Below are 27,976 nucleotides of genomic sequence, written 5' to 3'. Positions count from 1 at the left end.
CCTCGTCCTTTGTTGGAGTCCCTGAGATGACAGGGGGGCGGGGGGACATAGAGTATCTGTGAGCTGTTTCTCCCTCTTCAGCCATATTTACCCCTCCCAACTTAATCGGATTTCAGATTAGGCTCAGAGGCCTGATGGAACGTAAATCCTAAAACTGATGCCCCGAAAACTCAGGCGGGGCAGTTGGGGTGAGGGGGACGCTGGGCCTCAGACAGCAGCCTCAGCCTCCCTCAGTCCTAGAATGCAGGGCCTTTCAGGAGACCACATTGGCGTGAGGCCCGCTAGATGCATCCCCTTCCTGCAAAGATTGAAGCGCAAGGAAGGCTGCAGCCAGCGAGGGAGGCGCTGGAGGATTCCCGAGAGGATTAGCTATTTGTTTGTAGCTTAGGCGGGCTGCTGGGATGCAGCTTTGCAAGAACACAAAAGGGGAAGAGGCCTGTGCATGCCAAAGTGCATTGCTGCGAGGGCCCCAGTTGCCTAGGAAGAAGTTTATGGTTGATTTCTCTCTGCCAAAAGGACCCGGGCCTCAGGGCCCCTGGGAGGTGGAAGGGCTGAGGAGAGTCTCCAAAGGCTACTCCGAATGGAGTGATGGATTCTTTCTCCAGCGGGGCTTGCTGGGAGCTCTGCCTGCCTCTTCCTCCAGCCCCCACCCGGTGTTTGCCCAGGATGCACAGAGCACCTGAATCCTCCCAGATGCACCCGATCTCCAAGGCTGAATGTGCAGTTAAAGGTACCATCAACCCCAGTATGGTGGACTCAGACACCAGCCCCTGATGCCCACCAGTTCCCGCACCGCATCTCAGGGGAGTGGGCTCTTAGAGCGCCTTAAACCCTGCCGCTCCATACTGGGAGCTGCTAGGTCTCCGAGCGGGTTCACTTACCCCAGGTCCGGGCTCCGGCCCCCTTGCCGAGGGCTTTTGTTCACCTCTCGCTGCTCTCCCGGCGCCTCTTCAGTCCCTGAGCCGGCGGGGTCGGGTTACTGCCGGCTGCAGCAGCCAGCGTCTCTCCATGGGAGATTACGAACAGGGTGCACACATCCCAGACGATACCTACCCGGGGGAGGGGAAGTGCGACAAAGTCTCCTTAAAATAACGTGGCTGTGTTCCCTTGCTCACACTGATTCTTAAAAAAGGAAGCTGGGTTCTTCCCTCTCGCCTCTGCATCCATCTCCACCTCTACCGCCAAGGTACCGCAGGTCTCTCGCTGCTCCTGGCGCCTCCTGGTGGCCACTTCAGGGTATTCATTTGTTTGCTTGGAGGACGACAAAGCAATTAAAAATACAGTAACTGCATATTTATGTATGCATATAAATGTATGCATGCATACATACGTAATACACCTATGCAGAGAGATGTGAACATAGCAATTATCACCAGAAACCTAGTCTTCGGGCACCTTAGGCGGGTAAAATGAAGGGGTCACTCAGTATATTTCTCAAAGGGATCTTAAGAAGCCAACCAACAAGTCAGCAAGTAATTAGGTTGAAATAGGGCACTTTGTCCAAATTGTGATTTTATTATTTAAGGAAATCTAAGATGGGGAAACGTATGAAAACAAAGTATGGTGACACATTATGAAGATGCCATTACCTTGTTTGCTAACATAAATAACTAAAAACAGACGACAAAAACACATGGGTTTGAGACAGCAGAACGCAAGTGACCAGTGGATGCTACTTCTCAGTTGCTAGTGTCATATAATGAATCTGATCGGTGTCATGAAATGAGTGCTGTTGGATGACACCTCTTCCATCGTGAGCAGAAGTGACCCAAGACATCCCAGATTAGAATCCTGCAAGGAGTGGAGGAGATGTAGCATTAGAGTGTGGTGAACTCTGATGCTAAAGAATACGAAAGGCAGGCTGGTCGGCTGGTGGGCGTGGCACATGCCTTTGATCCGGGCACTCAGGAGGCAGAGGCAGGTGCATCTCTGTGAATTCCAGGCCAGCCTGAGCTACAGAGTTCCAGGACAGCCGGGGCTACATAGAAAAACTGAACAAGCAAACAAAATCCCCCAAACAAAGGAAACCGTGAGGGGAAAGTAACGTTTTTGTTTTGTTTTTGAAAGTGAAGGTTTTGAACAAGGAAATGCCACAGACAGACTTTTTAGGAATAAAACTCTAGCACCAACAGGGCAAGGCCCAAGAGACTAAGGAAGCAGTTAGGGCGGCACTGCAGTTACCCAACACAGCAAGTGTTGGAACCAGAAAGGGAGTTGTAGTAGGAAGGGACGAGTGTGAGTTTTATAAATACAGTGGAAGGAACAACACTCGATGCTTGGCTCCTGTGTGAAGTGAAGGATCAAAGATGGCTGCCTGGAATGGTGAGATGTTTCTTTCTCTCTCTCCTCTCTCTCTCTCTCTCTTTCTCGCTCTCTTTCTCTCTCTCTCTCTCTCTCTCTCTCTCTCTCTCTCTCTCTCTCTCTCTCTCGTGTGTGTGTGTGTGTGTTTGTGTCACAGAAAAGGAAGATTAGCTGGTATGGAATGCCAGTTTTGGGCACTTGCCCCTCTCCATCAGTTGAATGTAGACCAGGACCATTCAACAGGTGGCTGGTTAAGTTTTATTAGAGGTCTGGACTTGAACTAGATGGTGGATGTCACCATCTATGTAAGGTTCCTGTGCTGGCTAATTTCCTGTCAACTTGACACAGTCAGAATCATTTAAGAAGAGGTAACCTCAGCTGAGAAAATGCACCCCACAGACTGCTCTGTGGGCAAGACTGTATAGCGTTTTCTTAATTATCGATTAATGTGGGTGTGCCTGCCCATTGTGGGTGGTTTCACCTCTGACCAGGTGATCCTGGGGTGTATAAGAAAGCGGGCTGAGTAAGCCTTTTGGAGCAAGCCAGTCAGCAGCAGCCCTCCAAGGCCTTTGCATCTTCTCTTACCTTGAGTTCCTGCCCTGACTTACTTCATTGATAAAACTGTGATGTAGAGCTGTAAGCAGAAATAAAATCTTTCTATCCCAAATTGCTTTTGGTCATGGTATTCCATCACAGCAATAGAAACCCCCTACTAAGACAATTTTTTTCAAAAATTTATTTCATGTATGTATGTATGTATGTATGTACGTACGTACACTGTCACTGTCTTCAGACACACCAGAAGAGGGTGTTGTGAGCCACCATGTGGTTGCTAGGAATTGAACTCAGGACCTCTGGAAGAGCTCTTAACCACTGAGCCATATCTCCAGTCCAAGACAATTCTTAAAATGAGTAATATGTTCGAGAACACGCAGAGAAGAAAGATGGATTGATAACAGGATATCTCTGATAGGATTTCAAAGACCAAGCAGACCCATGCATGAGATCAATAAGGAATGGAAGGAGGTTGTGCTTTCTGTATGAGGAGAGCACTCAGAAGAATGTGCATCAAGTACTAAAGGCTACAGAAGTCCAAGTGGGTTTCTTCTGGAATCAAATGTCCAAAGAAACTAACAGTCATCAGCCTGGGTGACACTGGCAAAAATCCAAGCATGCTGTCCCGGGAGCAGATACCACAGAGCAGTGGTGGTGGAGAAAGAGGCTGGTATTGGTGCGACTCTTGGTCGATGATGTTAGGCGTTGTAGGGTTTGAACTTTAAGATGTTCACAAGCTAGCAAGTTAGCCCCGTGGTGCGTAGAGCTGGTAGAGGACCTGATGATAACCCTGGGCCAGAAACAAAGGACTTTGTTACTCATTTACAGAGAGAACATGGGGTTCGTTTTCTTGATCAGAGTGGGATCAGGTGGATAGTACACATAAAGTGGGCTTATGTTATTACGGGTCAGGCATTTTTTAAGAGGGCTGTGATGCTTAATTTGCATATCAACTTGACTGGATTTAGAATCACCTAGAGATAAACCTCTAGGTGTGTCTATAAGGTCATTCCTAGCTTTAGCTGGGGAGGGAAGACCCAGCCTGAATATGAGAGCAGCATTCTATGGTCTGGGGTCCTGGACTGAATGAAAGAAGGCAGTGAGAGGCAGTGGTGTGGCTCCATTGTTAAAATACTTATCCGGCGTGTACAAAGTCCTGGACTTGATTTTCATCACCGTATAAAGCCCCACATGGAAGTACATACCTGTAACCCCAGCACTCAAGAGGTGGAGGCAAAAAGATCAGAAAAATCAAGATTATCCTAAGCTCCATATTGACTTGGAGACAAGCCTGTGCTGAATTATAAAGACCCTGTTGTCTCAAAAAGAAACAGGGAAAGGGAATATGGGCTAAGCAGCAACACCCTTATCTGTATCCTCTGCTTCCTTACTATGGACACAGTGTGACCAGTCACCATGTCTTCTACCACGATGAACCATACCCCTTTTAAACCAGGAATCAATAAATATCTCCCCCTAAGTCACTTGTATCAGATATTTGGCCATAGCAATGTGAAGAGATACTAACAAGAGCTAATAGCAAGCATGGTCTTGTTGTGTCCCAAGGGAGGCATTGTTTTAGTTATCCTGATTGGCAAAGAAGTCCTCCCTCTGACCTGGAGGGAGCCACTGTCTCTATTGTTCAAGGATGTTTGCTCAACAAACATCCGTGCAGTAAAGTCCACAGAAGGCTTTATAGGATATGCAGCATAAGATAGAAAAGAAGCAGATGGCCACATGGCTAGTAAGAGGTAGGGCTGGGACTTGGACCAGGCTCTTCTAATCCTGAATGCCATGATTTGTACTTCCACTTTAAACTCTGTATCTGGAGAGATGTAGATTCAGGAAGTGATGAGTGGAGTGGGCAAGTCAACGAATGCATGCCTGGGCTTTCCTCTTTACAAAGGAAAGGATTCCCCTTGAATCATCGCACAGAGCTAGAAAGACTATATGCAAAGTGTAAAAGCAAACATTTTCAGTGAGCAGTGGTGTCATTTATTTTGATAATTTTGATAAACTAGATATGGTCAAACTAATAGAGTACACACACACATGCACACACACACATGCACACACACACACACACACACACACACACACACACACACACACACACAAATACATTCCAAATTAGCCTTGAATTGGCTGAGAGTTACCCTAGAACTCTTCATCCTCCTGACTTCGCAGTGCTGGGATTACACAGAGGTGAAGGGCTGATGTCCATCACAGGGAAATTCAGTATGCACAGTATTGTCTTCATTTAAATTTTGTTTATTGCCAGGTGTGTTCATAAGCCCAGAACTCAGGAGGTTGAGGCAGGAGGCTTAAGGATCTGAGACTGTGGGATCCTAGCTTAGAAGCAAGCAACCAACAAAACCCCTAAGTTCCTCTTGTTGGGCCTCCCTCTTCTGCTCGCTAGCTCTGTTCCCCCTCAAAATCTGCCCCTCTTTTCGAGAAGAGGTTTTTGTCTTGTTTATTTTTCCACATTCGGAGGTTCCACATCAGTAACTGGCTAGTTCTGTGCCAACCCCAGTTTTTGTAAACCAGGTTTCTCTGGAGCACAGCCACGCTCATTTGCTTACGTATTGTCTGCGCTGCTTTTGTACAACCGTGGCCAACATCAATAGTTCTGACAGAGACAGTGTGACTCACAAAGCTTTTACTGCTTGTTAGCGGACTCCTGTAGAACTGTTCTAATGGCTGATAACAGCTTGTGTCAGTCATCAGCTGACCGCTCCAAATCCACCTCACAGCACCTGTCCTGGCAAAACAGACTAAGTACTTCCCACTAGACGATGGGCCTCAAGTGGAGGCTCACCAGAAGAGGGAGGTGCTGGTGGGGTGGTGCAAAGAGGCCTCTCCTGGTTCTTCCTGGATGCTGGCCCTTTCCTATTCTTTATTTTTTTTTTTAAAGATGTATTTATTTATTTACTTTTTATACATATGAGTACACTGTAACTATCTTCAGACACACCAGAAGAGGGCATCGGATCCCATTACAGATAGTTGGGAGCCACCATATGGTTGCTGGGAATTGAACTCAGGACCTCTGGAAGAGCTGTCAGGGCTCTTAACTGCTGAGCCATCTCTCCAGCCCCCCTTTCCTATTTTTGCTACCTGGCTTGTGATACAGCCTGTGGCACTGCCCTTCAACTGAGCCCCCAGAAAAGTCCTTTAGTGATGCCTGGGTTTGAGGACCACCTTCCTTTGCCCTCCTTAGGTAGACGCTGTCTGCCTGAGACCTCGTGCCTTGCCCTGGTGTCCTGACTCCTCCTCTCCAGCCTCATTCACCTGCAGTTTTGAAGATGGTTTCCTCCTTGTTCAACAACTGTGGGACGACTTGAATCAGGCAGACATTTTTGCTGTCTCAGATTGCAACCTCACCTTCTCCAAGAAGGCCTGAACCATGATCTCAAGGCAGGATTTTCCCCTCTAGTGTCCTTCCCTGAGCACCCGAGGCTGAGGAAGATTTTAGACCTTTATGTGCATGTGCATGTGCATGTGCATGTGCATGTGCATGTGCATGTGCATGTGCATGTGCATTCCTTTCCTTTCCTTTTCTTTTCTCTTCTTTTCTTAGCTTAGCTTAGCTTGATGACTCTTTAAATTAAACTCCCCTGTTTAAATTACTATGGCATTCTGTCTTCCAAGCGGGTCTAGAGAATTACGATTAAAGTATCACCATTCCTAATTTTTTTTGAGATTAAAGCATTAAGAAGAAATTTTAGATGTAAATCAATGGGTACAGGAAATATTTGGCAAGAGAACATGTTTTATTTTATACTTTGGTGAGTAATATGCTACTCAAAATAGCATCAATGTCTCTTCTTCTGTTCTCTTCAGCTAGCATGATTCAAACAGCAGCGAACAGCAAGAAACTCTGTCTCAAGCAATATGGAGGGCAAAGGCCGACGCCCGAGGTTGTCTTCTGAATTCCACACGTGTGCCATGGCGTGCATGCACCTGCACCTACATGTGAGTACACACATACCAAACACAGCACATGCAGTTTTAAAATGCCTACATTATGGAGCTTACAGCAAGGAGACCTAGAGGGAGCATTGCTGATCAACACAGAAGTTAGGAAGGGGAACGTTGCCAATAGAAAAAGAACCACTCAAAGGCCAGCACTGTCCATCCCAGCGTGCTATGGCAATGACAAGGACTTCCACGCTACCCTGCAGGGTAGACAGGGCCTCCTCTGTTTTGGGTCAAGACTGTTTAGTAATGTGTCCTTTCTGCTCTGTGTATCATGCAGAAGAAATGGAATCTGAGTAGTGTTCCTGCCTGTTATGTGTGTTGTGCAACAGGCTGCATCAAAATATTTTGAGCTATTAATCTGCTTTGGTTAATCTGAAGCATTGAAGGTATGAAGTAGGTGATGTTCATGTCCTGTGGGGGAACAGAAGCCAGCATGCCTGGGCTGGAGCATGGCTGAGCAGTCAAATGGCTTGCCAGGTGAGCATGAGGATCTGAGTTCATATCTTCAGAACCCGTATCAAGCTGGACACAGCCGCCTGTGCCTGTGATCCCCGGCATTCCTATGGCGAGGTGGGAGGCAGAGACAAGACAATCCCTGGAAGCTTTTTGAGTCAGCTAGCATGGCTCACACAGCATCGAGCAGCAAGAGACTGCCTCTCAAACATGCCCTCGAAACACAGAGGGCAAAGACCAACACCCGAGGTTGTCTTCTGAATTCCACGTGTGCCATAGCATGCATGCACCTGCACCTACATACATGTATACATGTATCAAACACACCACATGCAGTTTTTAAAAATGCCTGCATCGTAGAGCCGTCAGCAAGGAGACCTAGAGGTAACATTACAGCGAGCCCAGTGTTGTTGTTTGTTGGCTGCAGGTTATCTAGCTGGCCTGGAACTTGTCAAGAAGGATAGACTGTCTGGACAGCAAGCCCCAGTTTCCTTGTTTTCACTTCTTTAACTCTGAACTCATCACCATGCCCAGCTTGTAAAAGATGGGCTCTGAGGCCCAAACTCAGGTCCTTAATGCTTACTATGGCAAGCGCTTTACTGATTTACCCCACCCTCACTTATCAGAACACCAGTCCTATGGAAGTAGAGCCTCAATCACGATTCCATTGTAACCCACAGTCTTTTGAAAAGCTCTGGCTTCAGTCCCTCATGAAGGCATAGGGGTCTAGGGATTTAATAAATATGAATGTTACAACTCAACAGAACATTGGTAAAATGGAAAGCCTGACTTCTGGCTACCTTCGGCCATTCAGATTTGAGTGTCTCCTGGGTGCCAACCTCTGGGACAGCAGTGGCAGAGCCTTTTACCATGGAGACTGCGGTGGGAGAATCAACCACACGGCTGGGTGGACATCTAATTGGGTAAGCACGGGCAGGCCTGAACTGAGGTAGCGGCAGTGAGGGTGGAGAGCAGAGGGAACATCTAAAGCGTACGTGAGAGGCTGGGGATGTAGCTCAGTGGTGGAGCACTTGCCAACTGTGTATGAGGTCCTGGGTCCAGCCTTCAGGAATGAAGAAAAAAAAAACAAAAAGTGTACATGAGAGACAACACACACATTTGCTGAGTGACTCTGGGGGTGCTTAAAACTCCCTAGGTTCCTGGACTGAAGAACAGAGACTGAGTTGGGGTAGAGGGGAGATGGGGCCTTCACTCAGATTGGGAATGAAGGCTGAAAGGCAAGGTCAGTGAGTTCCACTTTCAATGTGTTGGGTGGCCATACACATCGGATTGCTTACGGATAAGTCTATGTGCTTCAGAGTCTATAACCAAGTTCAAATCCCGGTCTCTCGGTGTCTTGATTCTGTAATTCCTCAAGGAAATTACTTAACCTCTCTGAGTAGCCATTTGATTACCACAGAATGTCTCTTTATTTTGTCAATAAACTTTGCTTGCCCTTTAATAGTTTTGTTTTGATGTGTATGGATGTTTTGCCTGAGGGTATGTCCATGCCTAGTGCTTGAATGGACCAGAAGGTGGTGTATGGAACTGGAGTTACACACAATTGAGAAGTGCTATGTTGATGCTGGGTCTTGAACCCCTGGCTCTTAGGAAGAGCAACCACTGAGCCATCTCCCCAGCACTTGACTGTCCATCTTTTAAAAAGGTGGAGAAGGCTATAATGGATCTCACATGGTTGTTACCTGAGGATTAAGTGAGATGAAATATGTAACACAAAATACCATGTATCTGGCAAAATAATGAAAGGCAGTTATTACTATTAACTGAATTTGAACTAAATGATGAGAAAATCCAAACTTTCCAACCTTCTTTTGGTGAGTTTCTTTGTACTTATAAACCACGTCTCTGCTGGGTAGTGGTGGCACACGCCTTTAATCCCAGCACTTGGGAGGCAGAGACAGGCGGATTTCTGAGTTCGAGGCCAGCCTGGTCTACAGAGTGAGTTCCAGGACGGCCAGGGCTACGCAGAGAAACCCTGTCTCGAAAAAACCCCCCCAAAAAAGATATCTCTAACTGGAGTCTCCGTTCCTCTGCTCCATTTGGGAAAATCTACTTTTATTTTTCCAGTTGCTGTTGGAAATGAGAGGATTTCTCTGGACAGAGAGCTGGGTTAACTGGACCCAGGACTAATCTGAGACTGGGAACTCAATGAGCGCTCTGCACTCATACCGCCAGGTGGCGCCAGTCCTCTGTTCATCAGCGCATAGTGAGACTGGATCCTCCATAGCGACATTCCAAGCAAGCCTGACACCAGACCAGATCCTTCACTCCAAGGGTGAGGACCATACCCAAAGATCAGTTTCATAAGGGGGCTCGATGACAATACCTGTTCCTGCCAACTGTGGAGCTGACACCTCAGATGTTATCCCAGTGGGGTATTCATTGACTAGGTCTTCAGTTTGGGATGGGCACCTCCGCACTATGCAGTGTTTGGGTGAGCCACAATATATAAAATTTAATGTCATTTTTTTCTTTTTTTAAGATTTATTTATTTTACATATGTGAGTACACTGTAGCTGTCTTCAGACACACCAGAAGAGTGCATCAGATCTCATTACAGATGGTTGTGAGCTACCATGTGGTTGCTGGGAATTGAACTCAGGACCTCTGGAAGAACAGTCAGTGCTCTTAACCTCTGAGCCATCTCTCCAGCCCTGTCATTTTTCTTTCTTTCTTTCTTTCTTTCTTTCTTTTTTTTTTTTATTTTTTTTTTTTTTTTTTTTTTTTTTTTTGATTTTTTTGGAGGTTGTTTTGTTTTGTTTTGTTTTAAGGCAGAGTCTTACTATATAACCCAAGCTGGACTGCAACTTTCTATGTAACCCCAGCTGGCCTGGACTCCTAATCCTCCAGCTGCTGTCATCCAAATTACTGAGCTTACAGGCCTAATGTTTTATTAGAGAAAAATCCAAGCAAACAAGTATGTGTACATGCGCGTGCACACACACACAAACACAAATCCACCTACACTTCCATAATGTTAGTTTAGCTGTAGCTATTTTTCTTATCCAAGTCAAGAACTGGAAAATGACCTTTGAGAGGGAAGGCCCTGTGTTTTATGTCCTTTTGTTCCCAGGTCTTATGTTTGACATATTCAAGAAAAGGTTTGTAAAGCAAATATTTGCTAACAACTCGGTCCCATTTCTCGCTGCCTCCCTCCTTTTCTCAGAGAGGTGAGCAGGGAAGCAGCCATTGATACTCTCACCAGCACTGAGGAGAGGAGAGGTTGTCAAGACACCTGACTCTACCAAAGCTAAGGAGTTTGACATAGCATGGCTTTAGGACAGCATATACGGCTGTGTGTGTGTGTGTGTGTGTGTGTGTGTGTGTGTGTGTGTGTGTAATGTGGGTGTATTAAGTGTGTTTTGTGTATTGTGTGTTGTGTTGTGCTACGTTTGTTCTGTTGCATGTGTTATGTGTTGTGTTTGTTTTGTGTGTAGTGTGTTGTATGTATATTGTGTGTGTGCTGTGTGTGTATAATGTGGGTGTGTTATGTTTTGTATGTGTGTTGTATTTGTTCTGTTGTGTGTGTAGTATATGTTATATGTGTATTATATGTGTGTGTATTGTGTAATGTGTGTATGTGTGTGGAATCTTGTCATGTAGCCCAATATGGCCTGGAATTTATGATTCTTCTACCTTAACCTCCAAGTACTGAGATTATTGGTGCATAACACTTAATCTTTCTTCTTTTCCTATTTTTTCTTCCTTATTCCCTTCCTTCCTTCTCTCCTTCCTTCTCTCCTTCCTTCCTTCTCTCTCATGAGTGTGGCAAGCTACTTAATATCTTGCCATCTTGAAGTTGCATTGTCTTAAAAACAGGAGTTATATCTGCTTTGCAGAGTGACTATGAAAATCATGTCAAATTGCCAGTCTCTTGGTGTATGGCAGGTATGCAGTAAGTACTGATTTCCTTCACATAGGTCTTATTTGATGTAGGGGGAAATGATTTCATCTTTGAAGGGAAAGTGTATTTAAGTGCCTGTGTACAGGCCTAGGGCCAGGCCTGGGACTCTGTGATGAACAGACAGACTTAGCCAGGGAGCTGGCGGTGATTTGTGGCCGAGGGGCAGGGAAAGGCAGGAATGCATTGTAACAGACAGAACTGCCATTTCTGTGGAGGAAGAGTGTGGGCTATGAGAGGGAAAGCCAAGAGGACCTAGCCCAGTGTGGGCACTGGAGACTGTATGAATCTGAGACAGCTACTTAGTGTGGGAGGAAGAGAACACTTCCGATTTGGTCAGTGACCTAGTGCTGTGAAGAAACACCATGACCAAGGCAACTCTTGTAAAGAAGAGGACTTAATAGGAGCTGGCTTACAGTTTCAGAGCTTTAGTCTGTTATCATCATGGCGGGAAGCATGGCAGCGTGCAGGTAGACATGGTGCTGGAGAAGGAGCTGAGAGTTCTACATCTTGGAATGGGCTTTTTGAAACCTCGAAGCCCACCCCAGTGACACAATTCTTCCAACAAGAACACACCCATTGTAGAAAGTATTTAATCCGGGCCCTACGTTTCTACCCCACCTTAGCTATTTAAGTTCCCAGGTGAAAACCAAACACAAAGCCTTTATAGTTACAGTAAGCCTTAACTAACTCAAGAGCTGAGCAGGCACTACTCTCTATGTTCCTATTGATAATCCAGAGTTATTACTTACTATGTCTCCTTTGGGTCGCTCTTTACTTGGGCAGCCCTCAGGGCCCTGTTCTCTTGACTCCTAATCCATGATGGCTTCTCCTTCCTCCTCCTGCACTATTCTTCTCCTCATAGTTTTCTTCTGACCCCTAGCCGTCAAAACCTAAACCCCACTCATGTCCAGCTATTGGCTGTTGGCATCTTTGTTTACCAATCACAGATAACTTGGAGACAGGATCACTGGAGTCTTACATGCAGAATCTCTTATCTCTGGGGCATCTAGTCTTGGAAGCTCAATATTAGCATTAAAGTACATGTAACATTAGGCCAACCTAGTACTCACACCTACTCCAACCAGGCTACACCTTCTAAGCCTTTCAAATAGTGCCACTCCCTGCTGGGCCAAGTATTCACATTTATGATTTCTGGGGTGGAGCAGGAAGCATTCTCATTCAAACCACCACACCTAGCATCTTTCTGTTTCCTATTTTCCCATCAATTTGCGGAGAGCTAGTGCTTGTGCCAAAAACAGCCATGAAGTTCTACCCAAGCCTCACTTCCTCCCAAATCTAGCCCATGCCCTCTGGCCAGCTTCTCAAATGGATGCAGGCAAGAGTCTCTTTAAAGATGACATCAGAGAAATGTGTCCACTTCAAGTGCACTTGCTATTTAGAGGTGTATACAGACAAACTGTCTCTAAAGGACAGAATCTTAGATACTTTTTTGGACAGTGTTCTGTGTTGCCCAGACTTCACATTAAACTTGTAATCTTTCAGGCTCTGCCTCCTAACACATGTGTCTCAGTTAGAGTTTTACTGCTGTGAACAGACACCATGGCCAAGGCAACTCTTCTAAAGGACAACATTTAATTGGGGCTGGCTTACAGGTTCAGAGGTTCAGTCCATTGTCATCAAGGTGGAAACATGGCAGCATCCAGGCAGATATGGTGCAGGAGGAGCTGAGAGTTCTACACCTTGTTCCAAAGGCAAACAGGAGGAGACTTCCTTCCAGGCAACTAGGACAAAGGTCTTAAATCCCATGCCCCCAGTGACACACCTGCTCCAACAAAGCCACATCTACTACAAGGTCATACCTTCTAATGGTGCCACACACGCCCTGGGCCAAGCTATGCATCGCAGCATGGATCATTGATTTGTGCCACACACTTGACTAAGCCAACTCCATTTGTTTTAACTGTGTGTACAGCTATTTGGCTTTTGTGTATGTCTATGCACTACATGCATGCCTGGTGCTCACAGAGGTTATGAGAGGACATTGGATCCTCTGAGACCTGGAAATTGAACCTAGGTCTCCTGCAAGAGCAGCAAGTGCTCTTAACTGCTTAGCCATCTCTCCAGCCCTCCATTTGTTTCTTGAAGTGCTAGGAATTGAACTCAGGGCCATGTACATGCTAGATAAATGCTTTACCACCAAGCTACATGCCTAGTCCTTATGTAGAGTGATGTCTTTTCTCTACACATCATGTGACACTCCTCAGCCCGAGCTCTGGCCTTCTTGCTCAGGTGTAGCCCTCCTATAGGGTGAGGCACAGAGGTGCTCCATTGCTGGGCCATTAGCTAAGCGTGAAGAATAAACCCGAGATCAATTCTGGGTGTGGCCAAGGCCAATAGTCTGTAAATTTCAAAAGAGTGGGAAGAAGTCACCAGGAGCAAGCTAGGCATTTAAGCTGCTTGCATTTTCTTATTTTTCATTAGACAGGCAGATCAGAGAATGGCTAGCAATCACAGACAAGATCTGTGATGGATGGCTGTCCTTTGTGGATGAATAGGGAAACACGTACATATGTACACACACACACACACACACACACACACACGCACACACACACACACACACACACTCTAACCAGACTATAGCAATGCATGCACATGACCTCCTATGTGGAGCTCAGAGGACAATTTGTAAAAAATCAGTTTCTTCTCCTGCCATGTGGGTTTGGGGATGTGAACTCAGGTCACCAGTCTTGGTGGTCAGTATCTTTACCCACCTCGCTGGCCCTCAGATTACTTCTGTGGTTTTGTTTGGGTGCTTAGGATTAAACTCAGAGTCTTGCATATACAAGGCAAGTGTTCTACCAGAGAGCCACACCCCTAGCCAAAATCACTTGGTTTTGAGTATAGTATCCAAGCCATAGCTTGTCACAAAAGCCTTGTGCTCAAAGGTATAGTATAGAGTCATATTGTTGAATAACTCACAAAGAAACCCAGGCAGAAATCCTGTCTTTGTTAATCTGATCCCCAAATATTTAAACACACCATAAACTACGTGGAAAGATAAATTCCTAGACACTCCCTAATTCCCAAAGACATCAAGTGCATTCTAGAGACACCTTCTTGAACTCCAAATTCCACAGTTTATTGTTTGGAACTGACAAAGAACTCTGCCTGAGGGTCAGTCTCCAAGTTAGATGTGTAAATCACACCTGTTGTCTCCTTGAGCTGCATAGAGCCGTCAGGTGCTGGGTAGAAAGGCTGGATCCAGGGCATGTACACGCAGGCCTTCCTTTTAACTCTGCATCTCTTTCTTCATTCTTGTCTCTCCCCAGCACCACAGAGATCAAAGCTGCTCCGTAGACTGAACAAAGCCATTGCCTGGTTAAGCCATCGTGGCCCTTTGCCACAGGGGCTGGAGGAATGCCAGGCAGAGAGTTTGGAGGGGGAAGCTTTTTAAATTAAACTGCTGGAGCAGATATTGCTGGGTGGGTGGCCAGCATGATCCAGAGATCGGGGGAACAAAGACTGGAAGACACTATGCAGAGGTAGAGAAGAAAGGTCAGATGTCAGGCACTTCTGGGGAAGCCCTTGCAATTACCTGAGGAATAGGAATCCCAGGGAGCCCTTTCAAACTGTCCAGAAAGAGTACAAAACAAATGATCACATGAATAGAATTAGTGGGCCACTGCTCGTGTATCACAGGAAGCGGCAATTCGTAAGGACAGACTTTTGGCGATGGCGGGGCTTTCTGACCTTGTCAGGATGGATGCACAGGATGCAGTCGTCATGGGTCTGCATAGGAGATACCTATGTTGATCTGGAAACCCACCCTGACCAGCCCTTACTGTCTTCCTGTCCCCCTTTCTCTATGCCTCCCACCACCTCTTACAGACTTTTGCATTGATTTCTCTCACAGAATCCTGTGTCATGTACTGCTATCATTACTAGAAATGGCTAGTACCTGGGCGTGTTTGGAAGAGCTCTGTCTAGCTTTAATTCTCTCCACCTTGAAATTCTCAACATTTTCACTTTAGGGCCTTGTCTCACTACATAGCCCAGGCTGGCCTCCAGCTTCCCTTTCTCCTACCTCTGTCTTCTGAGTGTTGGGGTTACACTCTGCTATGCATGATTCAAGTTTTTATTTATTTTTAAGTGTGTTTATGTGTGTGTGCACGCATGTGTATGTGCTCGTGCGTGCATTCATGCGTGTGTGTGTGTGTGTGTGTGTGTGTGTGTGTGTATACTATGTGTGTGTGTGTGTGTGTGTGTGTGTGTGGATACTTTTGGAGGCCAAAAGAAAACATTAGGTCTCCTAGAACTAGAGTTATAGGTGTTTATGAGCTAGTTGCCTATGTAGGTGCTGAGAACCAGTCTCGGGTTCTCTGGAAAAGCAGCAAGTGTCCTTAAACCCTGAACCATCTTTCTTCAGCCAGAAATGATTCTTTTTATTTATCTATTTTAAGATAGGATCTCACTTGTGTAGCCTTGGCTGGCCTGAAGGTCACTATATATTGACCAGACTGGCCTTGAAGTCACAGACATCTGCCTGCCTCTCCCTCTAGAGTGCTGGGAATAAAGACATGTGCCCCACACCCAACATGCTTCAACTCTTGACAAAGAGTTATCTTTGAACTTGTGTTTGTTCTGAGAAATCTAGTCAGTCCCTGCAGCCTGACTGTGAGCAGAGCTAAGACATCTGGTGACTGCATATGTAAGAAAAGACTCAGAGCCTGATGGCCCTATAGGCACTTCTATGTTTGAGACAGTCTCTGCTTGTTTGTTTAAAACAAAGTCTCACCATGTGACCTTGGCTGTCCTGGAACTTACTGTACCTGACTGGATGGCCTTGGGTTTGCATCAATCCTCTGCCTGTTTTCCTCAGTGCTAGGGTTACAGGTATGTGCCACCACGCCCTCTATGTCCAAGACAGTCTTTAGAACTACTAGCCCTGGCTTGGTGGCACATGTAGAGACAATAGCAGCAACCACAGGAGAGAGAAGAAGCTACCCAAGAGGGAGGTGCTGGGATCTCCGATGGGAAGTATGCTTCTCTGTCCCTGGCTGTATAAATAATATATCAGGTTCAAGGAGGAGAAATTGAATTTAAATGTCATTGCATTCAGTAGATGGAGTTTCATGGAAGCTCTCATTAAACCAGTTATTAACAAGACAATTTTAAAATTAATTTTTCTTGTAATTGAAGCCACAGCAAGAGTGCATAAATGGGTGTTTTAAATTATACATCAAAGCTGAAGCTACTTTTAGTTTCTTGTGTGACTTTTACAGGCTACAGAAACTGTGAGAAGAAACTTTCAAATGTCATCATATGTAAGCCTACATCCATGGCTGAATCCAGCCAGCGCAGTGATCTGCACCTTCAAAACTATGCTATTTCATAAGGAGTAAATACTTCTAAAGGCCAAATTTTGTGATCCAGTACAGGCAGTAGCACCTATTTCTTGTTCTTTGAATAAATACACCGTGTTTTTATTTTGCATTATGCCTTGCAAATTACACAGTCAGCTCTGTCTCAGGCTTTCAAATCTCTATGCTAAGGAAGCCAAAGTTTAGATTTTAAGAATTCCACACTTGATAGGTAGTGGTGGCACAGGCCTTTAATCCTAGCAGTTGGGAGGCAGAGACAAGCAGATCTCTCAGTTTGAGGCCAGCCTGGTCTACCGAGTGAGTTCCAGGACAGTCAGGGCTACACAGGGACCCTGGCTTGAAAAAAAAAAAAAAAAACAAAAACCAAACAAACAAGCAAACAAATCCGCACAGGGCATGGTGGGGCAGTCCAGTGATCGAAGCACCCAGAAGGATCAAGATCAGACTGATCTACAGAGTAGATTCCAAGGCAGCTCAAGTAATAGCCAAGGATAAGAATGAGACTAAGCATTCTACAGCTGGGCGCCATGAAACCCACATGTATGAAGAAATAAATTTACTCCCATGGGAGGTGGCTCAACACATCCAAAATGCCAGCAGTGTTGTAGTTAGGAACCCTGCTCTAGGGTACCACGGAGTGCAGCCTGCATGGCAAGTTGTTTGAGATACGGACCTGAGGGTGCCATCCCAGGTCCCCTCAGAATCTGCATTTTAACATGATCCCTGGGTGATCTGTGTGTACACCAAAGCTTGAGAAGCAAGCTAGGGGATGCCAATCTCTAGATAATGTGGGGCTCTCTTTTCAGTCCTTTAAATGATACTGCGGCAGGCCATCCCCACAGGGGATGTTACTTCTCACAATGTTGAGTTTGATCTGGCTCACAGTTGGAAGGTACAGTCCATCATGGCAGGGAAGTTTTGAAGGCGTGAAGCAGCTGGTCACATCACATCTGCAGTCAGGAATACTGAGCTCTCTTTCTCCACAACATTTAGTACAAGACCCCAGCCAACAGACAGCGCCTCCTAAATTTAGGGTGGATTTACCCACCTCAATTAACCAAATCTAGAAACTCCCTCATAGGCATGCTCAAGGTCTGTCTCCCCGATCCTGCCAAGTTGACAGCTGCTATTAACTAACCATCAGACCCTAAGGACCATACTATGCCATGTTCCTTATTTTTTGCTCATCTCCTAAGGTCCTCCCAGGCATGGGGTAGGCATGCCCAGATGCAAGGACACTGTAAGCCATGTCTCATAGCTTCTCAGTCCTGCTCTTTGGATTTTAAATGTGCTTTGCTGTCAAGCAAGCATGCAGAGAAGCAGAGAGGGCTAGGGCCATCTGCAAACTTTCAGGCTCTGTCCTGTCTCATAGTTGCTTGTTGGCAGGATGCCCATGCTGCAGCAGACTGGCGGTGAGGGATTAGACCCTGGGCATGTGCCTGACTTCATAGCACTGGTCTCTGAACACATGGCCCACTTTATCTGCCTCCCATGCAGCACTCAAGGCTCACTTATCAGCTCCGTCCAGAAGCTTTCGGTTTTCCTCAAGGTCCCATAACTGTCATCAGATAGACCTGTGACATTGGCTCCAAGCTTCAGGGTCCAGATGAAAGTCAGATAGGGGTGGTAACAAGGGGAGGCTCCTGATGATAGAATTCAAACTCTCCCCTCCCCTCCCCCCCTTTTAAATGAGAGGTAGAAAAAGTCGATTCTAAAAATGTGAAACCTTCGATTTTCTCTTACTGCAACTAAGAGTCTAAACAAACAGCAAACCACAAAGCGTATCCAACCCTTCTGTGGGAAGTTCTGAGGCACAATCTGTTATACTGGGCTATATTCTGTTGTTTAGCTGTTGCCCTACTCAGTGCCTTGAGCAATAGGCCTAGTACCAGCACACCCCAGCATTCTTACATACAAATGCATGAAAGGTGCTACTCCTTGCTGTTCCACCCCCTGATATATTTAAAGCCTGATCACAGTAGGCTGTTTGGACACCTAGCAGAGTGTTGTAGGTTGTTGATGAGAAGGATACCTTTGGGTTTAGCAAGTGGGGTCCAGGGCAAAACAAATAATAACAAGCATTTATGTTTTGCTTACTGTGTGCTGGCCAGGCTCTGGTTTTAGCTTTAATGAAATGAAGTCATTTCATCTCCACTTAGTCATACCCAGTATATTCTGCCACCAGCTCCATTTCAGATGAGAGAGCCCTGGGTCAGTCTGCAGGAGACAGGCTATCTCTGCATTGTACAGGAACAGCCTGTGTCGCATAGATACCTACAGGCATGCCCACATTTCATTTTTATTTTACTGAGAACAGGGTATTGTTAAAGTAACTTTTATTCTCCTCTGCGATTGTTGTCTCAGAGGCAATAAACCTCCATCTGCTAACCTAGGCCTAGTCCTAGAACTTTCTAGGCTCTGTGCAATTTGGGCCTAGAATGTTTTTAGCCTCTGAGATTTGCTGCTGAATAAGTTCATCTTTTATTATTCTTTCTGAACTATGGTTGGCTGGTTCAACTCAGCTGTTCTGGCTCAAACTCCTCCCCAAGCTGTTTCAGTCTGGCTCCTCTCTCCCTGCCTCTCCTGAATTCCTCTGCTTGGCCGGCCTCATACTAACTTTGTCAATCTGTTCTAACCTTCTGGCTCCTTCTCATTCTCTGGCTCATTCTGTCTTCACCTGTGTCTAGCTTGTTCTCTCTTCAACCTGTTTCTGTAAAACTCTCCTGGTAAAACTGCCTCCTCTTTCCTACCTCTGTGCTATTCTTTCTTAGGTAGCTTCCTTCTCCCTCTCTTCTCATGAGAGTTGGGCAGATCCTATTCTGTCAAATCTTTCTCTGATTCCTCACTTTGTCTGCCACTTAATTAGACATCACTTTCAAACATGGGTGCTTCCTTCTACAAACTAACTTCGCCTTTGTTTAGGATTAAAGGTGTGTACTAAGGGCTGAGCCATACCACAGCTAGAAACAGTCCCCCTCCCCCCCCCCAGTAAATAACACAATCTCAGGGGTCACAATATGATCAAATATCCTGTAACAGGGTATTGTTATGCAACCCAAGTTGAACCATTTCAACCTCTACCTCATTTCATACCTGCCTCTACCCAAATGCTGGAATTATAGATATGCAGCCAGCCTTTTCATGTTATAAGCAAAAAAAATCCTGTTATGATTAGAAATATAGCCATCATGTATCAAACAACAAAACCACAACATTTTCACTTGTAGATCTTAATGGACTGTGTTTTTAGTTTTACGACTGGGGCACACTTCATTCCATAAAATAGAGTAAATGCTCTGTGGGGTTCAGCAGAACAAGTTGGTTTTAGAGATAGGGACCATCTAAAGGAAGCAGAAACAACAAAAAGCAGACCTACCATTTTAAAATCCTTTTATGTCAGAGACAGGGAGATGGAGAGAAAAAAACTGTTTAACATTAAGTTTGTTGAGGATTCCTGTTGCTATTTGCACAGACTGAGGTAGAGGCAACATTGTTATCATGCTGACTGAAACTGGCCTGTTTGTGAAATTTGGCTAACTCTTTAATCTTGGTTTCTTGGAATGTTAAACAAATAGTTTAGTCTTGGATTAATGACTTGGGGCTTTGGCCCAAGTGTCTCCATTTTGATTTTTATCAGTGAAGACACTTGGTCCAAACAATGACCTAATGTGAAATGCCCAAAGAGCATGCTGTATTTTAAAGCACTGTACTAAAGAGCTCACCATTTCAGAAGTCAAGGAAGCCAGTGGTGACAATGCCCAACGCATGTATGTCACAAAGCCACATAGCCACATTATATCAGTGATTGCTGTGTCCATAATTCAGACAGCTGGATCTTTCTCTTCTCAATTATTAGTTGGAACAGTGAACTTTTTTTTGTAGACTATATACTTTTGGGGGGATGGATTGGAGGGATTGAGGAAGGGGCTCAAATGTAGCATGGGCTGACCTCAAGCTCTTGGCAAAATCCCTTCTGCCTCAGCCCCCTGAGTTGCTGATATTACAGATGTTTATCAGCACATCTGGTTCAAAAAGCATATGGATTTTTGTTTATTTCTCCAGTCATGGTTTCTCTGTGTAGCCCTGGCTGTCTTGGAACTCACTGTGCAGATCAGGTTGACCTCAAACTCAGAGATTCACCTGTCTCTGCCTCCTGAGTGCTGGGATTGAAGGCGTGACCCACCATCACCTCACTAAGTGTGTATATTTATGGACTTCCCCAAAATGAACATGCTCATGTAATTAGCACCCAGATGAAGAGTCAAAACAGGGCTGAGATGTGTAGCTCAATGGTAGAGCACACACTTTACATGTTGATGGCCTTTGAGCAAAAGGCTGGAGTGGTGGTGCAACATATAATGCCAGCATTTGGGAAGCTGAGGAAGGAGGATCACAAGTTCCAAGCTAGCCTGAGCTACATAGTGAGATCACGTATCAATATTTTCATTGTCCTGGTTGTCCAATCTAATCAAAACATCCCCTGAAGGCAACTGCCATACTGACTTCTAACACTATTAGTGAATTTTGCCTGTCTCTACACTTGGTATAAATAGCATTTTGTCACAAATGACTCAAGAACAGAAAAACAAACAAACAAAACAAACCCAAAACAGAGCAAAAACCCCAGCCTAAATCAAAGAGATTTTTTTTTTTTTATGGCAGAAATAAACTGTCATAAAGACTCACACTGGGGGAACTGAATTGGTCAGAAGAAATTTTCTGGAATCTGACAATATTTTGTAGACACTAGATTAACTGGTTTGCCTCTTGACCTGGACATTCCAAAGGACTTAACAGCCCCAGTTCCCAGCACTGAACTTATCTCCATTCTCCTTATCATCCTTGAAGAATGCTCTCTCTGTTGTGCAAACCTCAGCCCTGCTTATCTTACCTGGAACCTCACCTGGCTTCTGAACTGAACCCACGTTACAGATGTGCAAATCTATTCTGCAACCTAAACTGACTTTCCTTTTATCTTAGTCTCATTTACGATTTTTTTGATTTACAACAAAACCCACAGTGCATCCATTTCCATGTCTGGCTCCTTCCAGTTTTGATTCTAGTTATGAGATCCATTCATAACTTGTTTCTATCCACTGGACATGCTACAACCAATTGATTCACTCCACCATTGGTGAACATTGGGGTTGTTCTTTTCTGTTTTGTTTTTCTACTATGAAAAATGTTGCTATAATCATTCTTGAATATGTCTCTTAGAGAATGCACACATGCATTTCTGTATTTCTTTCAATAATGCTCTGTAGGCAGATTCTGTTACAGTCCATGGTAGTAAGGGCATCATTAGATTCTTGCTCTCTTAAGAGGTAAAGCTTCTGAAATGACGCTTGAGGCCCTCTGGTTTGAAGAAGTACTTGTGCTCATGGTCTGTTTGTCTGTGCCATAAGAATCGTTCCTGCTGTCATGTTCTGGAGTCTTTGGGTGTGCTCTGTTTAAGGAGAGGGCTTGAGAATTCTGTCAGGAGGCTGGAAGGCCGCGACCAGTATTTTCCTTACCACTAGAGGTCACCTGCTTCCTCTCAGACCTCATCTTCCATAATTTAGGATCTAACTTTATTGGGAGAAAGGTAGAGGTCAATTGACCCAATGTCAAGTCAAACATCTGCCTGGTCTGTGGACCCGCCTTTCCAGTTATATGTAAAGTGTCGAGGGTCTGGCTGACAACTTCTTGGGTAATCTACCTGCTCCCCACCTTATTCACTCTATTGGCTTTGCCGGTGAGTTTGGCTAATCCTGGGCCACCCAAGCTGCATCCACCTCCTCTGTTGTTCATCTATGTTCACTCACATCTGTGGGTACAAGTATTAGAAACGGTTGAATATCTTTTCTTGTTGGATGTATATATTTGATATTTCAGATGGAAATGCTTCATAATGCATGCTGAGGTGGGAGCTGAAAGATAGGCCTTGCCCAGTTTCTCCTGTAGATGCTTCCACCTTAATTTGAAGCTGTCAGTGTGATGCTGTTGGATATGGGCTTGGCAAGAGATGCCATAATACTACTGTATTAGTATTCCCAACATAGAGAGAGAACAAATGTAGATAAACTTGAAAGCAGAGAGAAATGGTACAGTGTAATTAAGAAGTGGTATTCTGAGTGTCACATCAACGTCACAGTTTAATTAAATTTTCTGTATATAGTTAATTTTGTTTAACAAAAAAACTTGAAATTGGAAATTTGATTATTTTTTATATTTTATTTTATTTTGCTTCTGGGGATTGAACATAGGACACTGTGCATGTGATCCCTCTGTGTGGCAACTCTCAGGGATTCACAACTCTGACAATCTGAAGGAGGAGACGACTCCATTCTTCCATCCACTGGCACCTCAGAACCTGCTGAACCAATCCTACAGCCCTCTCTTCTTTCCATTAAGTCACAGGAAAATGAGCCACCAAGCAACCTGGGGGAGGAAGAGTCACCCAGGACAGTTGTGTCATAAGACCGAAAGCAGTGTGGGTGAGGTCTGTGGGTTGGTTGTAGCTCAGGCCATCAGTTGCTCCCTGTCCCCTCCTCCTTCCAGGTGGGCTATCTCTCTGAGTCCCTGCTCAGCTCCGGTGACCAGCCCTGGTGTGTGCCTGTGAAAGGAACTGGCATTTTCCTCCCACTGGGTAACCACCTGGGCCACCTGGGGAGACAACAAATGGCCTCTCATATTTGAACCCTTGTCTCCCTTTCCCACCTGGCTTTCTCCTTTCTTTCTTACATGGATGCTTTCTATCTTGGCTCTCTCTTGCCTGAAAAATGGGTCCAACACTTTTACCCAGATTACCTGATCTGTGTTAGAAATAAAAATGTGGTTAATCGTTTTAGTGCCTAGAAAATCAGGAGTGGGCATGGTCCACACCAACTGGCCAGGCAGACTCTGGTGTGCATTTTCTTTCTTTAAAAAATTTTAATTTGATTGATTGATTGATTGATTGATTGATTGAGACAGAGCTTCTCTTTGTAGCCCCATCTGTTCTGGAACTTCCTGTATAGACCAGGCTGGCTTCAGACTGAAAAAGATCTGGCTCTCACAAGCTCCCATCCAGCTGCAGCAAGCAGTACCAGCTCACGTACCCAAAGCTCCCTCCGTTGGATAGGAATTGCCCTTCAGCTCAGGCTGGTGGAGCCCCACATTCCACCCCTACGCACTTCTGCTTTCTTTGGGAACTGAGTAGTCTACTTCCCTTGACCTCAAGTAGGTTTCTTTTCTTGGACTGTGAAGGCTACCCTAGGCATTTTGAATTGAAACATGAAACTGGAACTAAGGCCCGTGTGAGTGAAATGAGCCAGTCATCTGCCCCCTTCCTTTAGCTTCCTTGCTCATGGCTCCTCATTTTTGGGGGGAATGCTGTGTGGATACAATGAGCTGCTGTGTAAAGCAGCCCTTGAGAGAGATGAACAGACACAAAATTAACAGACACAAAAGGACCATCTTTTGCTTTTGCTAGAGGTAGGAGAGGCTGCATGCTTTTTTTTTTTTTTTTTTTTTTTTTTTTTTTAAACCACCTTTGGTACAGAGAAACAAGAACAAATTCTGGTTTTGCAACATACCTGCTATGTGGTTTTTGATAGGTTGAAACTTCCTGGTAAAATGATGTTAGACTTGGAAGATTGTTACCCGAATTAGAAGTTACAAGGATGAACTTCCTACCGAGTAAGTACCTGGCACATAGTAGGTACCCTATAAATAGTAGCTATCATTACAGCTGTTATATGTCATAACCATAGCAACAATGATGCCACACACTTATTCTGAGCCCCACTCCCCGCCTCTCCCAAAGAGCTAGGCTTCGCTGTGCCTGCCTGCAAGGTGTTAAGGTCCACACACTGCTGGCTGGATGCACAGGAAAGAAAGGAATACCTTGCCTCTGGGCTCTTTCCTGAGGAACTGAGCAATGTACCTGCTTTGCTCAAGAGTGTCCTAACTATAGGGCTGGGAGTGTCACACATCAGGAATCCCCTTAGTCAGTGACAAACAGCAATGGTTGGCTTTTCTACTTCTCTCTGGGGTCAGCCCAACCTCTCTGGCATAGCTATTAGGTTGCCTAGATAGTGGAGGATTACAGTTTGTTTTGGAGACCACGGTTGTAGCTCAGGGTAGTCAGCAGGCTTTAGCCGGCTTGTGAGCGCCGGCTTCCATCCTAACCATCTTTTCGGGATCCAGAAAAATGTTCTAAAATTGACTGAGGTAATGGTTATACAATAGTGTAAATATATTTTAAGAAGACCTAATTGTATATGTTAAATGGACATTTAAGTTGTGAATTGCTGGTGAGCTGTCTAACACAAAAAAAGCTACTACATTAAAATATATTTTAAGATTTTTAAGATGTATATTTATATATCTGTTTATTTAGTGTGCGTGTGCGTGTGCGTGTGCGTGTGCGTGTGTGTATCTACCACCACACACAGGTGGAAGTCAGAGAAAAATTTGAGGAAGTCAGTTTTCCTCTTCCTCCATATGTGTCTAGAAGACCAAACTCAGGTCGTCAGGCTTGGTAGCTAGTACCTTTCCTGAATGATCTGTAAAACTGGCAGGATAGGGTAGCATATTAGTCCTATCTCTCAGAAGGTAGTTGTGAAGATTTTCAGTTCAAGGCTAGCCTGGACTACATAGACTCTGCTTCACACCAAAACAAAAACAATGCCAGGAGACCAAGGATATAGCTCAGAGGTGAAATGCTTACTAATATGCATAAAGACAGTAGCCAGGCAGTAGTGGAGGGGCAACTCTGGGGTGGGGGTGGAGATAGAGGCAGGCAGATGTGTGTGTGTGTGTCTGTGTGTGTGTGTGTGTTCAAAGCCAGCCCACTCTACAGAGTGAGTTTCAGGAGAGCCAGAGAAACTCTATCTTGGGGGAGAGAAAAAAAAAAAAAAGCCTAGGTTTGATTTCCTAACACCATTAAAAAAAAAGTCTCTTCCTTAAATCAATGTTTTTCTTATGCATTTAAGACTCCTGTAAATTCAAATTATTCTTAATTATTCCTTTGCAATGATATGTATATATGTATATATATGAATGATATACTTTGATCATATTTCCCAGCCCATCATCTTCTCATCCCCAGCCACCAAACCCTTTCTTCTTATCAGCAAGTCTCTCTCCTATTTTCATAACTATTTGAGGGGGTGTCGTACTTCATTTAAGTGGGGTTGCTTGCATGAGCATAGGCGGGGGCACAGATCATTCTTAACCTCCATCTTGGGATATCTCATCATCCACAAAAACCTAAACCCAAACCAAACCACAACACTTACGCTAAGCCAGGGAGTACCATTTGGCAGGAGAGCAGAGCAAGGCAGGATATAAGATCTTTGGCTTAGATCTATAGGAAGTATTGGAAGCATGCTAGGAGGGGTAGGAAGGAGGGAAGCAAAGGGAAGTAAGTGTGGGCGTGAAGGTAAAGCAGAGCACCCCAGAGGGGCAGAAGCACAGCCCAGTGAGGAAGGGTGAATGGGAGAGGTCACTCCAGGTAGGGGAGCAGATGGTGAGGTCTCAGAGGTGTGGCAGGTGGTAGCTTGTTAGAGATCTGCCAGCAGGGTGGGGAGGCTTAGGTGTCAATTGTTCAGAGGAGTGATGTGATTGGATTCCCGCCAGCCTGTGGAGAGCCCTGGACACAATCTGTGCTGGAGGACTTAGTTCTCAGTTGGTGAACTCTGGTAGGTAGTGAGTAATGATACGGGTTCACATTGTGAACTGTGGCAAGTGGTCCATGAAGTTCCCTGTTAGTGGCCAAACTTTGCCACGCACGGTTGGAGACTCAGCTGTCCTCTCGGAAGACATAACCTGTCCACATACCCACTTTCTTCCTTTGCTTCTTCTTTTTTTTTTTTTTTTTTCCATCCATCCTTTTGTTTGCGTGGCCCAGGTTCTTTAATCTTTCCCTGTTTCTTCTCTCTTGTCTCTTGGGTCTTCCTGCTAGGACCACAAGTTTTAGTAAGCTATGATCTGGTCCTGCAGTATTTCTCATCTCTTCTTTTTCTGAGACAGGATTTTGCTTTGTAGCTGAGGCTAGCCTTGTATTTGGAATCCTCCTGCCTCAGCCTCTTTCCCTACTGCTGGAATTACAGACTGTCCAGATCCTGCCAGGCTGATGTTTTTCAACCCCTTAGTGGTCTGGGTAGGTGCAGCTCCCTCAGACTGGGTTAGTGGACAGGATGCCAGGTGTTTATTTTTCCTAAAGGAAGAAAGGAAAAAGGTAGAAAAGCATCAGGGGTTTCTCCTAGGCCCAAGGGGAGAGCTTTCTAGAGTGGTTCTCTACCTGTGAGTTGGGACCCTGAAAGGGGTTGAAATGGCCCTTTCACAGGGGGCGCCTAAGATCAAAAATTACACATCTTTACATTATAATTCATAATAGAACCAAAATTACAGTTATAAAGTAGCAACAAAAAAAATTTTATGGTTGGGAGTCACCACAACATGAGGAACTGTATTGGGGGGTCACAGCATTAAGGTTGAGAACCAGTGCTCTAGAGGATGGATGTCTTGTTGTGGCGATAATTCATAGTACCTTTATCGGAAGCTTTCTAGGTGAAAGGCCCTGAGGTGTAACTTTGTTCAAAGGGCATCTGGCAAAAGAAAAAGAAGAGCACCTCTGAGACAGGACAAGTACAAAGACCTAGGCACAAAGAGACACAGTTTCCACTATCATATGGCCCGTAGTGAGACATCACTGTTAAATGAATGCAGTGGCCAGCGCTCGATTTATTCACTTAAGATGTGCTTGAAAGCCATTCAAGGAAACCCAGAAGCAGAGTAAAGCTAGGAGCCATGCCTGCAGCTCTGGGTTCCCCAGCCCTCCCTGGAATGTCAGTTTCCTCAATTTAAGATCTTCCAGGTGCTTTAGAGTGTGCAGAAATAGCACTCAGGGACATCCATTAAAAAGATTCCCCGAAGCCCACTCCAGCTTTATAGAATCAAAACGGCCTGATCTACATTTCCACACCCACCTAACCCCCTCGGGGCACTTTTGAGGTAGTTAAGTTACACACCTTAACCTAGAGTACGGCCTAATAGGGAGGTAATAACCTGCTTCAGAGATAGGTCAGGCAAGCGATTCAAGACCTAAATGGGCAACGTGTGTGGAAGAGGCTCTTAAACAACAGTATACTTCTTTGCAAATGACGGTAATTAAAACATCCAAATAATGACCAAACAGTAACAGTAAAAGAACCGGAGGGCGTTCTAGGAAAGAGGCTAACTAGAGTGGGTATTACAGCCAGAGCAGTCCGAGCGACTGTCTCTTTAAGGTTTCCCTCCCCGCCCCCCTCCCCGCCGGGGGCGTGTCAGATAAGGTCAGAGGCGCGTGCGCGTGACTCCTCGGGGCGGTCGCTGCGGCGCGACGCCTGCGCTTGTTGCGTGCGTGCCTGGCCCCGCCCAGGCCTTGTCCCTGCCCTCCCCCCGCCCTCCG

The 27,976-nt window shown here is 45.3% G+C and overlaps 2 long non-coding RNA genes across 2 annotated transcripts; one reads left to right on the top strand and one right to left on the bottom strand.

The window, feature by feature from the left end:
* The first annotated feature begins 9 nt into the window (after positions 1 to 9).
* Positions 10 to 24,893, top strand: LOC143437033 (uncharacterized). The gene is made up of 5 exons (XR_013106736.1): positions 10 to 730; positions 6,700 to 6,831; positions 8,105 to 8,213; positions 9,379 to 9,586; positions 22,806 to 24,893. It is a non-coding gene; the product is annotated as an uncharacterized LOC143437033 (long non-coding RNA).
* Positions 24,073 to 27,921, bottom strand: LOC143437034 (uncharacterized). Its single transcript, XR_013106737.1, has 2 exons — positions 27,077 to 27,921; positions 24,073 to 26,743 (listed from the first exon to the last, which is right to left on the bottom strand). It is a non-coding gene; the product is annotated as an uncharacterized LOC143437034 (long non-coding RNA).
* Between the last annotated feature and the right edge of the window lie 55 nt (positions 27,922 to 27,976).

Source organism: Arvicanthis niloticus, chromosome 23 (assembly GCF_011762505.2).
Source record: "Arvicanthis niloticus isolate mArvNil1 chromosome 23, mArvNil1.pat.X, whole genome shotgun sequence".
In the NCBI taxonomy this organism is placed as follows: Eukaryota; Metazoa; Chordata; class Mammalia; order Rodentia; family Muridae; genus Arvicanthis; species Arvicanthis niloticus.
Note: the sequence above shows the minus strand (reverse complement) of the source record. Positions and strands in the feature narration are given on the sequence as shown.